The sequence below is a fragment of the Phacochoerus africanus genome, chromosome 8, assembly GCF_016906955.1.
Source record: "Phacochoerus africanus isolate WHEZ1 chromosome 8, ROS_Pafr_v1, whole genome shotgun sequence".
NCBI classification, from domain to species: domain Eukaryota; kingdom Metazoa; phylum Chordata; class Mammalia; order Artiodactyla; family Suidae; genus Phacochoerus; species Phacochoerus africanus.
Genome location: NC_062551.1, coordinates 13,437,138 through 13,452,357, shown reverse-complemented (window position 1 = coordinate 13,452,357; position 15,220 = coordinate 13,437,138). Strand labels below are relative to the sequence as shown.

General features: G+C 46.1%; 1 protein-coding gene across 3 annotated transcripts in view; it reads right to left on the bottom strand.

Moving 5' to 3' along the window:
* The window catches only part of IL34 (interleukin 34), a 73,088-nt gene extending 59,800 nt beyond the window's left edge, over nucleotides 1–13,288 (bottom strand). For 2 of the 3 annotated variants that reach the window (XR_007136650.1, XM_047793856.1), the window contains exon 1: nucleotides 10,723–13,283. The gene's annotated coding sequence lies outside the window, so the exon portion shown is untranslated. Of the gene's footprint in view, nucleotides 1–10,722 lie in introns of all 3 variants that reach the window. The other variant, XM_047793861.1, reaches the window with a different exon arrangement.
* Between the last annotated feature and the right edge of the window lie 1,932 nt (nucleotides 13,289–15,220).

Sequence of the window (15,220 nt, the reverse complement as noted above, 5' to 3'; positions counted from 1 at the left end):
TGACCCCTAGCCTGGTTTCCAGATGCCTCAGGATTGGCCCTAAAAAGAAAAAAAAAAAATGCTATTAGGGAACTGCAAATTAAAACAATGAGATAGCAGTACACACTGCAAATTAAAACAATGAGATAGCAGTATTGCCTTGGCTAATATCCAAGAAACCTACAATACTCAATGGTGACAAGAATGCAGAGCAACAGGAACTCTCATTGATTGATTGTGGGAATGGAAAATGTCACTTTGGAAGACAGTGTGGCAGTTCCTTACAAGCCACACACAACCTTACTATATGACCTAGTGGTAATGCTCTTTTGGTGTTTACCCAACTGAGGTGAAAAGTTATGGTCCACATGAAAACCTGCATACATATGTTTACAGCAGCTTTATTAATAATCCCCCAAACTGGAAGCAACCAAGATACCCCTTAATAAATGGAAACTCTAGTACATCCATACAATGGGACATTTTTGGTGCTGAAAAGAAATGAACTATCAAGTCACAAAAGGACATGAAGGAACAGTAAACTCATATTTCTAGAAACCCATCTAGAAAAGCTAGATTGCCACGGCTCATGGCAATGTCAGCTCTTTAACCCACTGAGTGAGGCCAAGGATCGAACCCCTGTCCTCATGGATCCTAGTCGGGTTCATTACTGCTGAGCCACAGTAATGAACAGCATGACGTTTTGGAAAACGCTGAACTATGGAGATGGCAAAAAGATCAGTGGTTGTCAAGGGAGGTAGAGAGGGAGGAAGGAATAGGTGGAGCACAGAGAACTTGTAGGGTATTGAAACCATCCTGACATTGTCACAATTTATTTTTTTTAATTGTTTTAGCTTATTTATTTATTTATATTTTATTTTTGTCTTTTTAGGGCCGCACCCGTGGCATATGGAGTTTCCCAGGCAAGGGTTTGAATTGGAGCTGTAGTTGCTGGCCTATACCACAGCCACAGCAACTCAAGATTCAAGCAGTGTCTGCCACCTACACCACAGCTCAAGGCAACACTGGATCCTTAACCCACTGATCGAGGCCAGGGATTGAACCCGCATCCTCATGGATACTAGTCAAGTTCATTACTGCTGAGCCACGACGGGAACTCCTAAAATTTTTTTTATTAAAATAGAGTTGAAGAGTTCCCACCATGGTTCAGCAAAAAAGAATCTGACTAGTATCCATGAGGACGAGGTTTCAATCCTTGGCCTTGCTCAGTGGCCTCACTCAGACGCGGCTGGGATCTGGCATTGCTATGACGGTGACATAGGCCAACAGCTACAGCTCCAATTTGACCCCTAGCCTGGGAGCCTCCATATGCCGCAGATACAGCCCGAAAAAGACAAAAAAAAATTTTTTAATAAAAAATAAAATATAGTTGATTTACAATGTGTCACAATTTCATTATACATTTGTCAAACATCAAGAGTGAACCTTAATGTATGCTATGAATTTCAGGTAATAATAATGTATTAATATCGATTTATCAATTGTAACAAATGTATCACACTAATAACAAATGGAATTCTCTGGTCATACAGCTGGTCAAGGACCCAGCATTGTCACTGCTGTGGCTCAGTTTCAATCCCTGGCCTGGGAATTTCCCCATGCCATGGGCATGGCCCAAACAAACAAAAAGCAGAAATTAAAAAAACAAGGGGCACTGTGTAAGGGTAGCCATATGGAGCTCTCTGTACTTTCTCAATTTTTCTATAAATCTAAAACTGTCTTAAAAATAAAAGCAACCTACTAATTTTTTAAAAAATAAAGCTTAAAAAGTATAAAATAAGGGAGTTCCCATCGTGGCTCAATTGTTAACTAATCCGACTAGGAACCATGAGGTTGCGGGTTCGATCCCTGGCCTCGCTTACTGGGTTACAGATCCAGTGTTGCCATGAACTGTGGTGTAGGTGGCAGACACTGCTTGAATCCTGAGTTGCTGTGGCTGTGGTGTAGGCCAGCAACTATAGCTCCGATCTGACCCCTAGCCTGAGAACCTCCATACACCACAGGTGCAGCCCTAGAAAAGATGAAAAAAATATATATATATATATAATAAGGAGTTCCTGCTATGGCACAGTAGATTAAGATTCCGACTGCAGACTGCCCAGGGTGTGAGTCCCAGATTCTGAACCAGCCTCAGCTTTCTCCTCTGGGGTTAATCATCTCACCTTATAAGATTAAAGGTTTCAGAACTCGGTCACTGCAGCCTGACAATCAAAAATTATGTTGCCTATGTGATTTCCATGGACAGGGAGAAGAGAGGTATTTTCTTGGCTGGGAGGGGAACCAAGAGGCATCGTTTGCAGAGATGTCATCCAAAGGAGGTTTCCCAGGTCCAGGATGAAAGCTGCTGGAAAGCACCTGGCCCCAGTCCAGCTTCTGCTGGGCCTCTGTTCAGAGCCTCTTCACTGTGGCCTGGGACAGCCCCTCTGGCAAGTGGCATGGCTGTGTAGCCTGAGACTTAGTGCAGTGGAGGTGGGAAGAGGCCTACAGAGCAAGGAGGGGCCAGAAGGATCACTCCCCTGCTCTGGTGTATCCCTTCCACTGTGGAACCCTGGGAAGTCCACAATAACCTTCTTCATTCATAAAATAGCACTGCCCAGGCCCATTCCTAGGGTGGCAAGGAGGGTACCAGGAAGCAGTGGGAGAGAAATCTTAAATGTATGTTACTCCACTAAGCAGCAAGTGACACTAATATTACTGCTATCAGACCAGCAATTGACATAAAGCCTCCAGGGAAGCAGCAGGGAGAAAGATCCAGGCTTCTGAAGATGTGACTTAACCTCTCTCTTAGTCTCTACATCTGTAATATGTGAAAATCCCAGTTAGTCACCTCTGGGCTCCATATTAATTTGGTGCAATAGTGCCTGCACAGGGCTTAGCATCCTACCTGGCACATAGATGTACCCCTAAAGTAACTCCCAGCACCTTCATACGGTGTGAATGTCCCCTTGCCCTGGCTAACTGGGTCATTCTGGCTCAACCACTGTCCCTGCCAGGGCTTCCTCTATAATCCTGAGGACAGAGGAGGCCACTGTACTGCCACTGTTACGGACAGCATTTGTTGACTTGGGGGTGCTAGCCTGGGAACTTGGACAAATTTAATCATCCAGACAAGGCCTTGGCACCCAGGGAGCTGGGCTGTAAAAAATATGGTTGCAAAAAAGGCAGAATGAACTCAACAACGACGGGAAAGCCTTGCAGCCCTGAAAACAGTTGTCAGGGAGGGAGGGGCCTGTCTCCCAGAAGGAAAAGGAGGCTGTTGACTGACAAGGAGCCCAGCTCCCTACCAAGGCCAGTGTTGTCTACACAGTGTTATCCTTGAATCCTGAGACCCAAGCAAGTGGGGCCTACTCCACAGAGAAACCAGCCAGAGAGAGGGGGCAGCGCTGACTCACAGGGGGAGGTTGCAGCTACTAAATCCCTACTTGTGAGAGTGTCAGGACACAGGAAGCACCAGCAAGGGGCAGGGTGGCAGGGAGCAGCCAGCTTGCAAAGGTGGATTTTAGAGATTTCCACTCGGCAGAGAGAGCTGGCACCAGACTGCCTGGGTTCAAATTCCAGCTCTGCTGCCTACTGGCTGAGCTTGGGCAGGAGACTTAAGCTTTGGCCCGCAGTTCCCAGCTGTAAAATGGGGATGATAGCAGCACCTACCATATAGTGCTGTGGTGAGGATTTGAGATCAAGCCAATTCAACATTTAACACAGTGCATGCCCAGAATAAATGGCAGCAGCTATTATTACTGTTATTCAGGAGAGGGCTGGCAGCAACCCTTCCCACCTGCCTGCCCTCTCCCTCTGACTTGTCCCACTTTTACACAGGTCTGTTATATATAAATTTGCCCAGACTGGATCACATCAGAGAAGCATACACAGGGCCTATGAGACCCTCTGGCTCCACCCCCACCCCATGCAGGAGTCTTGGTCTCTGCAGCTTGCCCCTCCTCTCCTTTCATGCCTCCACGAACGAGGAGCTCACCACTTCATGAGGCAGTCTCTTCTACATTCAGGCAGATCTGATCACAAGTTCTCAAGGCAGAGCTAAAATCTTGTCCCTGCAAACTGCCCCTTAGTGGAAGTGATTTCTCTGCCAGGGACTTTCCAATGTCTGGAATCCAGCCATCCCACAAATGCTAGGAACCCTCTGAACAGGGCCTCAATCATTCCTCTAGCAAGACTCCTCTGCACCCTACCCTGAGCATCTCATGCAAAATGGCACAAGTGCTCCACACAGGGACATACAAATCCCTCCAACGCCTGGGTTCAGGAAGCAAAGAGTCTGGGATGTTCCCAGACCTGACATTAATAATGATTAACATTTACTTGCCTCGTTCAATCCTTACAAAATCCCTATAAGGCATATACTACTTACTCCCACCCACCACAAGTTTTAAAATAATGGTGATATACACATAACATATAATCTCAACCATTTCTAAGTGTACATGTCAGTGGTATTAAGTACATTTATACTGTTGTACAAGCATCATCACCAATCTACTTCTAAAATTTTCTCATCTTGCAAAAAAAAAAAATTTTTTTTTTGTCTTTTTCTAGGGCCGCTCCTGCGGCGTATGGAGGTTCCCAGGCTAGGGGTCCAATCGGAGCTGAGCCGCCAGCCTATGCCACAGCCACAGCAATGCCAGATCTGAGCCTCGTCTGCAACCTATACCACAGCTCACGGCAACACCAGATCCTTAACCCATTGAGCAAGGCCAGGGGTAGAACCCACAACCTCATGGTTCCTAGTCAGATTCGTTAACCACTGAGCCACAACGGGAACTCCATCATCTTGCAAAATTGAAACTCTAAACTCACTGAACAATAATCCCCCCACTTTCCCTTTTCCCCCCACCCCAGCTCCTGGCAACCACTATTCTCCTTTCTGTTTCTATGACTTTGACTACTCTTCGCTACCTCACATAAATAGAGTCATACAGTATTTGTCTTTCTGTGTCTGGCTTACTTCACTTAGCATAATATCCTCAAGTTTCAGTCATATTATAGTATGTCAGAATTTCCTTCCTCTTAAGTCTGAATAATATTCCACTGTGTATATATACATATATATTCATCTATGACATATACGCATTTATATATCAATATATGTATTCATTTGTATGTCACTGGACAATTTAGTTGCTTCTATTCTTGTCTACTGCAAATAATGCTGCTGTAAACATGGCTGTGCAAATCTCTCTTTGAGACCCTGCTTTCAATTCTTTTGGGTATATACCCAGAAGTGGGATTGCTGGATCATACGGTAGTTCTAGTTTTTTTCTTTTTTTCTTTTTTTTTTCAGGGCTGCACCTGCAACATATGGATGTTCCCAGACTAGGGATCTTTAGTTGCTGGCCTGTGCCACAGCCACAGCAACGCCAGATCCGTGGTGCATCTGCAACCTTCACTGCAGCTCAAAGCAACACTGTATCCTTAACCCACTAAGCAAAGCCAGGGATGGAACTGGAATCCTCATGGATACTAGTTGGATTTTTAACACACTAAGCCACAATGGGAACTCCCATCCTGGGGATGCCATAGAGTATCTTGCCTGAGAGCAGGGGCAGCACAGGGGCAGGAGTGAAAAGCAGGTCCTCTGGCAGTGCAGGGTGGCCCGTAGACTCTCAAATCTGGGCCTGGGTGCGGCAATGGCTGGAGAGGGGTAGGGCTGCACAGAAGGCGAAGCCGGGCAAGCAAGATGACCTGAGAAACTAGCAACCAACACAAGCTTGGCTGCATCCTCTATGCTGCTGCATCACACCTGTGTGGCTGTGGGAAGCCAGGAGTCTTCCCTATGACTCAGTTTCTTCATCTGTAAAAATGGGGGAGACTAAGTCGAACCTTGCAAAGAGCTGTGGGCATTAAATGAGCACCAGACATACAGTGCCTGGCTGAAGAGTGGGCGCAGACAATGCTGGCCACCACTGCCTCCTCTTGGGCCTGTGCAGTCCTCCACCTACCCCATATCTGTCCAACCTCTACCCCACACTGTTCTGCCCCTCACCAGTGGAGGGCTGGCAAAGCCTTGATATTGAGTGTCCAGCCCCAAACGTGACTCTGAGCAGTAACACATTTGAATATATTAGTTCTGATCTGATTCCTAGAGAAACAAACACTATAACAGTAATTCATTCAGGTAAACAAAGACATGGTCACAACGATGTTTGCCACTGCATTATTTATAACAGTGATAACACCTAAATTTCATCTACATGAACTAGATGAATTACTACCTCGCAGTTGTACAGAAAAAGATGCTTACCATCACTAATCACCAGAAAAATGCAAATCAAAACCAGTGAGGAGTTTCCATTGTGGCACAGTGGAAACAAATCCAATTAGTAACTGTGAGGTTGCGGGTTCGATCCCTGGCCTGCCTCAGTGGGTTAAGGATCTGGCGTTGCTGTGAGCTGTAGTGTAGGCCAGCAACTGTAGCTCTGATTGGATCCCTAGCCTGGGAATCTCCATATGCCGAGGATGCAGCCCTAAAAAGCAAAAACAAAACAAACGAACAAACAAAACACACTGATATATCACCTCACAAGCATTTAAGATGACTACTATCAAAAACCCAGAAAAAAAAGGGAGTTCCATGGTTCCCTAGTGGTTAAGGATTTAGCATTGTGACTGTTGTGTCTCTGGTTCAATCTCTGGCTCAGGAGCTTCTGTATGCCACAGGCACAGCCAAAAAATAATTTAAAAATTTTTGTGAATGATTAGATGGTTAAAAAGTGCTTACAAAGAGATTTGAGATTTGAGAAAGTGGGGAGACAAAGAAGCAGAGAAGTTCCGGCTCTTGAGAAAGAGGGAGATGCAGGTGTGGCTGCAACGAAGGGAAGGAAGATTGAGGAGAACTTTGAGTGATAAAGGCAGAAATGCAGGCTCAGCTGAAGTGAAAAAGACCTGCCAGAATGTGGACATTCTCATGTTATGACAGACAATAAGCATCCAGAAAGCTTTAAGAGCAGAGCCTGGCCTTTCTGAGTAGGTGCTAGGCAAGTTCACATCACTTTGACTTTTCAGACTCATGACCTTGACCTCACCCTTCCTAACTGTGGCCACAACCCCATTCATACACCTCTTCTTCACCTGAGATGGCCCCAAGGGGGAAGTCCTGGCTTGTTCTCCAGGTATGGCTACTGAGCCCTTCCTGGCTGAGATACACAGACAGAACTGTCCCAGCAGCCCGTGGAAGCTCAGGAGGTAGGTTCCCAGGATGACTGTATCCTTGTTCCCAGAGGACATCAACCCCAATTGTGGGACATGGCCCTCAGGCAAAATTATGTAGGACAGCTGGAGCCCAGAACACCCCTGGGACTGTCACAGGCCTGGGGACTATGGTTCTCAGACTTCCATGGAGTCTCTCAGGGTCAAAGGGCCAGACCGTCCACTTCAGACAAAATGCCTCTTCCTCCCAAGTTCAAGGCTGGGTCATGGACAGCCACCATGGAGCGCTGCAGGGGTAGGGGGAAGGGAGGCCATGTGGCCTCCAGAGACATTCTGCAGACCCCCAGAAGGAGAAAGAGTATAAGAAACCTAACTGCCTTGAGGCAGGAGAGGAGACCCTAGGAATGAAGGTGGAAGAGCTGGGACCAGAACCCTAGAGCCCCAACTTCCCGGTCAGGCTCCCCAACACTGAGCCAATGCTGAGAATCCCACTCTTTTCACTGATTTATTTTGGATACCATCAAAGCCCCTGGGTTGTGGTGGAAGGCTGGGGGCATTCCAGGCCTCCAAAATCATCCTCTAACGCCTAAAGCTGACAGAACAGCATCCCAAAACCCACTTAAATCCTCACCTCCTTGAGATGAAATCCAAATTCTCAGCTGACTTTCAAGGTTCTTCAGAATTTGGTCCTCACCACTTCCTCTCATCTTGTCTCCCCCTCCCTCCACCCAGCCCTGACGCCCTCCTGAACTGCCCACCCTTGCCTAAATTGCATTTGCTATTCCTGCTTCCTCCCCATCTCTGCCTAACAGATTATTTTCCCTTCTTGAGCTGGAGGCTGGTCTGGAGTGCCTGTCCCTTAGGTTGGGCTGTAAGCAGCCTGATAAATGTTTGTTGACCAAGACAATGAACATGCATTTTCCATCTTGTCTTTTATGGCTAATTCTGGAACACGGCCTTGACCTTCCATAGTAATGAGTCCTTAAGTGCTGGCTACTTTATGTTATCTCATGTAAATCTACGGCATAGGCATTAACATTTCTATTTTACAAATGAGGAAGCAGATACTCAGAAAGGTCCACTGACTACCCACTGTTGAGAATTGGTGCCACTAGCATTAGAACCCAGCCTGTCCAGTCTGTGAGCATTCAACTGTGCCTCCATGTGGCCTCCCAATAACCTACCAGGGTGGGGGACAAAGATATGTCCACCGACTTCCAAGGAATACTCCCATCTATTCAGGGACCGCTTAAACCTGCCATTTGAGAATGGTGGCTAAGAGATGGGATTGATGGCAGGCGGCCAAGAGTCTAAGGGACTATCAGAAACAGGCCAACCTGACCAGCTGGTTCCCTGATGCTCAGTTTTCCAGCCTTAGCACAGATAGGGGCCTAAGTCTGAAAAAACAAACACAAACAAAAATCCAAAATCTACAAGTGACTGCATAGAAGAGGGAAAGGGGTCAAAAAGATGCCCTTCGGATGACTATTTCAATTCTAACAACCTTGTAAAATGGCCCAGACAAAGCCCCAGGTTTGCAAGAGCCTTCTAGGAGTACTTTTTTGTGTGTCTTTTTAGGGCCGAACCTATGGCATATGGAGGTTCCCAGGCTAGGGGTTGAATTGGAGCTGTAGCTGCCGGCCTACACCACAGCCACAGCAATGCCCCATCCGAGCTTTGTCTGTGACCCCACACTACAGCTCACTGGCAACGCTGGATCCTTTACCCACTGAGTGAGGCCAGGGATCAAACCTGTGTCCTCATGGATGCTAGTCAGATTTGTTTCGGCTCAGCAACGTTTGGAACTTCGTAGGAGTACTTATGAACTGCCCGATATTGCTTTACAATACTTTCTCTGCCTTTCCTGTACCACTAAGGAGTTTTACAATTTGTGTTTTACATGTGAACTAATTGAAGTTATTAGGTGAGAGTTCAAGATCAGGCAGTTATGCATACAAAGCCAGGCTAGCCTGCCTTCAAAGGCCAAGTCTTTACTGTGCTAGACTGCCTCTATCCCACTTCCTGAAAATCTAGAGAAAACAAGTTCCCCACCCACCCCCTCATGCCATCACGGTCCTGAAAATTCTTATGAGTGACTTGACCCCACGTGTAACATGAGCTGGGCTACAAAAATGTTCTTGCCCTTTGCCCCAGGTATTTATTCTGAATGGAGAATAAAATCCAAGGAGATATTTTTTAAAAAAGTCTAAAAAACAAGAAATTTATTTCTACAAAGTTGTCCATAAAAGTTGAACTTTTATATATATATATATATATATTTTTTTTTTTTTTGGTCTTTTTAGGGCTGCACCCACAGCCCATGGAGGTTCCCAGGCTAGGGGTCTAATCGGAGCTGTAGCTGCCGGCCTACACCACAGCCATAGCAACGCATGATCTGAGCCGCGTCTGCGACCTACACCACTGAGTGAGGCCAGGGATTGAACCCACAACCTCACGGTTCCTAGTTGGATTCGTTAACCACTGAGCCATGACAGAACTCTGAAGTTGAATTATTAATTGCAAAACACCTGGAAGCAATCTAAGGGTCAAAGGCTACATATCCTGGGATAGGTTTATTAACGTGGCAAATACCACATGGACTTTAAATCAATTAGTTGGTTTACAGGCATTTAAAATAAATGCAAAATGGAGTTCCCTCCATGGCTCAGTAGTTATCGAACCTGACTAGCATCCATGAGGATGCAGGTTCCATCTCTGGCCTTGCTCAGTGGGTTGAGAGCTGTGAGCTGTGGTACAGGTCGCAGACACGGCTCGGATCCTGCGTTGCTGTGGCTCTGGTGCAGGCCAGTGGTTACAGCTCCAATTCGACCCCTAGCCTGGGAACCTCCATATGCCATGGGTACGGCCCTAAAAAGCCCAAAAGACATAAAAAATAAACAAAATAAAAGAAATGCGAAGTGTAAAAGCAGAACACTTCATTTTTAATTTCAGAATATCATCTAAATGTGGAAGGCTCACTATGCATTTTTATTGTTTTACTTTAAGGAATTTTAAATCAATTTCTGGATTTTTTTTTTTCAGCCGTGCTCACAGCAAGTGTAAATTCATGGGCAGCCAGGGATCGAACCAGCGCCACAGCAGCAACCTGAGCCACTACAGTGACAATGTTGGACCCTTAACCCTCTGAGCCACCAGGGAACTCCTTGTATCAATTTTTGATAAGGTAATTCATGTACATAATTCATGCACATAGTACATTAAGGTCTAAAGACCTAAAGCAATGTCCAGTGGAGCAGCCTCCAGTAACCCATGACAAGCATTTAAAAATGTGGGTTTGTGGATTTATAAAACTCAGTGGGAAAAAGGAATGCAGAGGCAGAGAGAAGTAACTTTCTTTATGGTTATTTGGATCTGATTTTTTCCTGCAAGGCTGATGAAAGCAAAAGTTTAAAAAAAGAAACCCAGAGCAAAGAATTCACCCCGTTTTCTGTGAGACACAGTTTAGCGCTTCCTGCTGTGATCTGTGAAAGCAGCAGCTGAGTTGGGGTGGACAAGTCAAGCAAAGAAAACCATGTGAGAGAAAACCAACCACTTTCTTACCTGTTCCTGAACCACGACACAGTCTTCTTGGGCTTTGCAGGAAGCTTTAAGGGGCCAGGGATTGGAGCAGGTGTCTGGGGGCTGGGGTGGTTAGGTGCCAGGTGGGAGAGGCTGTGGTTTTCCCCAGCCCAAGATCCAGGCTTCCTGACTGATGGGAAGGGCGGAGAAAGCAGGCAACTGATTGAGAAACTGGAGCCAGGAAGGGCGGGGCGGGGCCACGTGGCCCCAGCTTGCCTTGGAGTGCTGCGTGCCGGGAGCGGGGGTGGGGGGTACAAACCCAGAGGATCAGCAAGGAACTATTCTGAGGATGCCCAAAATTAATGGTGGGAATCCCCAGAACCAAGTCTGGGCTCCCAGGCAGGCTGAGACATTTTAAGGGGCTACCGAGCTTCTCTCCAGAATACGTTTGTTCTGACAAAATCTCTTCTACAAAACTAAATAAAACTGGGTGACATGGTAGTGACTGCTGAATAAATCTGAGCGATATGGTAGTGACCGGAGTGCAAATGTTAGAAAGGGCCTTTGGTTAGTATCAGTGTTGAGGACCAATCAATTACCCAGGCTACAAATAAAGACATGAGCCCAGAGAGATAAACTATCTAACCTAAGACCACACAGCCATAGGATTTTCATCCCTCTATGATCCAGGGCCTGTTCTGATGTAACGTGTGGACTGGCACAGCACTTGTGGGTGTTGCTGATGATACAAGAGGCCCTCTGCCCAACCCCCATCGTCAAGGGTAACAAAGGATACTCTCACTTTGCCTGGGTCTGAATGAACACTGAGAATGGCTCCACCTCTAGTTTTCAGAGCATTACCCTGACTGACTTATACTATATTTGGAACATTTAGGGATGGGCCAGCCCCCCCAAGGGACCCTTTAGTTCTCTGACCAGCTGACATTACAAGTGTTATCAAGGTACAGGGGCAGGGCTGTGTTCAAGGTTTGCATGTTTCCCTGAATGTATACATAAAATCCTGTACTAAGGGGTCCCCTGTGGACATCTTGGATTCCACAGCACCTAGTTTGGGAGACACTGGCCTAGATGTTACCATGTTTTATTCCTTATGTCAGTGCCTGGCACAAGTAGCTGTTCAATAGTTTCTTAAGAAATGGTTTCTCAACTGGGTTGACAAAACTGGACTCCTATTTTGGTGCTGAACTTCCAGCAGGACAATAATGCCCACACTGGAATGCACTCAGCTAATGCCCCACCCCCTGTCCCCAAGGCAGTGGCTACACCAGCCACACCCTTGCTGTAGAGCTCTGCCAAGCTGATTCATGGTCAGGGCAAGGTGGGGGTGGAGGTGATGAGAGCACACCCACATGATCTCACTAGGGCTTCACAGAAGCCTGAACAAACTCCATTGTGCCATCCACAGGACTACTCAGCTTAGGATGATGCCCCTTTCTTTCAAAGCATCCCATACAGTACTGCAGTTCAAGATGGAGATGGCTCCAGGTCCCCTAGGGATTTCAGATCCAAGTTCAGGAGCCACACCTCCTCAGACCCCTTGGAAGCTCAGTGGAAATCACTGCTGTTACCATGGCTCCTAAAGGGATCACGGTCTCCTCCCATTTTAGACAAAAAGCTGAGACTGTAGACTGATAAACCCAGGTCATGTGACTTTGTGACCAGTGCTTTCTGTGGGCTTCACTACTTGGCATCTTGTTACTGATTGATTTGTGAAGTCACTTTTTCCAGAGGCAGCATCAGCTTTTTAAAGGCAAGAGATTCCTCAGTGTGCCTTAATAGCACTAGACCTAACGACACACAGTAAATGCTAATACTTGATTATCACGTCACACTAGCTTTTACATTTACTCATGACCCATAATTAACCTGTGAAAACTCTTCCAAGATGACTTAATCAAAAGCAATTCTCATTCCCTGATTTTATTTGTAAAAGGAAATTGTAAATCCTGCTGGGTGGGCCTGCGGATTGGAAATCTGGGGAACTGCGATGGGTCTGCCTCTGGAACTATAATCAAACCTAACTGGGTACTGACAGAACTGCTGGATTTAGAGGTGAGGGTGAGGTCCTAGCGACAGGGTCCTCTGGCTACTTCCAGTTGAGTTTCCCAGCCTTTTGCCCCCTCCAAACTCAAGGGTCTTTTTTCCAAACAAATAGCAATGTTCTCTCATTTCTCACCATAAGTAGGTCTGATCACTATTACCAAACTGTAAAATAAGAGAGATGCCCAAATCCACAGCAGAGATTTTTAAAAGTAATCTGGGGCAGAATCCAGGCATCTATTCTGACAAATTTAGGAGATCTGTATGTCCAGCTGGGGTTAAAAGTCACTTTGACAAGTTTCCTAGTTTTCTGACCTAAAACCTTTGGCTGTCCACCCTCCACTTCCTCATTTGTCAGACTTAGGACCTTCTGATTTTTCCCAGAAGTCCTAAAGCTATGCCTGTTTTATCTGAGGAAACCAAATGGGCTTTAAGATTCCTTTGAAACCACCAGACTCAGTGACAGAAATACCTGGGCAGACATGCAAGGAGGTGACATACAGGAGGTGCTGCAATAAACGAATGTAGAATCATCTTATAGTAGGTTAGGCATATCTTTTTTTTTTTGCTTTGTAGGGCTGCACAAACATATGGAATATGGAAATTCCCAGGCTAGGGGTTGAATCAGAGCTACAGCTGCAGGCCTACATCATAGCCACAGCAATGTGGGATCAGAGCCACACCTGTGACCTAGACCACAGCTCATGGCAACACTGGATCCCCAGCCCACTGAACAAGGCCAGGGATTAAACCCGCATCCTCATGGATACTAGTCAGATTCGTTTCCACTGGGCCACAACAGGATCTCCTAGGCATGTATTCTGATGTTGGCTTTCAAAGCTTCTACAGAAACAGCTTAGTTATGCTGATGCAGACTGGTGAAGGGGTTCTTCTGATTGCTGTGTAGCACGTATCTCCTGATTTCATTTCATTCAAACTTCATACAAGGCCCCAGAGTGCACAATCAGATCCCCAAATATAAATCAGCCACTGGCCACGGAGGTGTTCACTGAGTCGCTACACATGTACCCCTGCCATCTGTATCCCGACAGTTATTTTTTAAACAAGGTTTGATTTCAGCACCAGAGATTCTTCTCAGCTCTGGATACAGCCCTTGAATATATTTTAAGGGTGCAAAAAATTAAAATATTCACAAATAATATATTCTACATGCAAATAAGTAGATGACTCATGCAAACACATCCTTTTTTTTTGTCTTTTTGCCTTTTCTTGAGCGGCTCCCGTGGCATATGGAGGTTCCCAGGCTAGTGGTCGAATTGGAGCTGCAGCCACCGGCCTATGCCAGAGCCACAGCAACTCAGGATCCGAGCCGTGTCTGCCACCCACAGCACAGCTCACAGCAACGCCAGATCCTTAACCCACTGAGCAAGGCCAGGGATCGAACCCGCAACCGCATGGTTCCCTGTCAGATTCGTTAACCACTACACCACCACAGGAACTTTTTTTTTTTTGGTCTTTTTTAGGCCCACTCCAGCAGCATATGGAGGTTCCCAGGCTAGAGATCTAATTGTAGCTGTAGCCGCCAGGCTATGCCAGAGCCACAGCAACGTGGGATCTGAGCCACGTCTGCAACCTACACCACAGCTCATGGCAATACCAGATCCTTAACCCACATCCTTAACCCACTGAGCAGGGCCAGGGATCAAACCTGCAACCTCATGGTTCCTAGTCGGATTCATTAACCACTGAACCATGACAGGAACTCCTCTATTTTGAATAGCTACAGAATTTAGGGTTTTCTTAAAATTGAAAGCCAGGTTGATTTCATCTAAAAATTCTGGCTTCCCACTAAGGAGCTCAAGAGAGGTTGCAGTCATGGGAGCAGTTAGGATTCTGAAGACCAGAGCTCTCACCATGCGTGATCCCCAAGGGTCTTTCCCAGCCCCAGCAGCTGTCTAGCTAGAAATACATTTTTAAAAAAGGAAGAAAGAAAAGCAACATTCCATCCACAGTCCAAATTGAACCCCCCACCTCTCAAGGAATGTTATTCCTGGCAGAAGATCTTCCAGATGAAACATCTGTGGAACCGCTACTCATGAGGTCAGGGAAAAGCTGAGGCAGCTAAAACTTTTCATCCTTCTTTAGACCCAAGTTGCAGGCTTAAGGGCAATAGAATTGGAGCAATCCTAATAATCAGGGCAAATGTCTTGGTGGTTGACATTCCTTCTCAGTTCCAAGGCAGTCTCTGATGTGTTTTGCAAGACTGGACCTCCATTTACCTGGTTGCACAACTAAAATAAGGGAGTTGATTACATAGGTCCCTTCCACATTTACATAGATGGGATTTCTAAGTTGTATTAAACACTTTTCATTGGTCCTAGAGCAACAACCATGAACTAGACAAAACTGCTCTCAACATATTCAAGCCTAGTGCCTTATGCCTTGCTCCTAAAATTCCACTTGTCAGAGCCCTCTGTCTTGCAGAGAAGAAGCAAACTCATGAACATTCTAAGGAGCC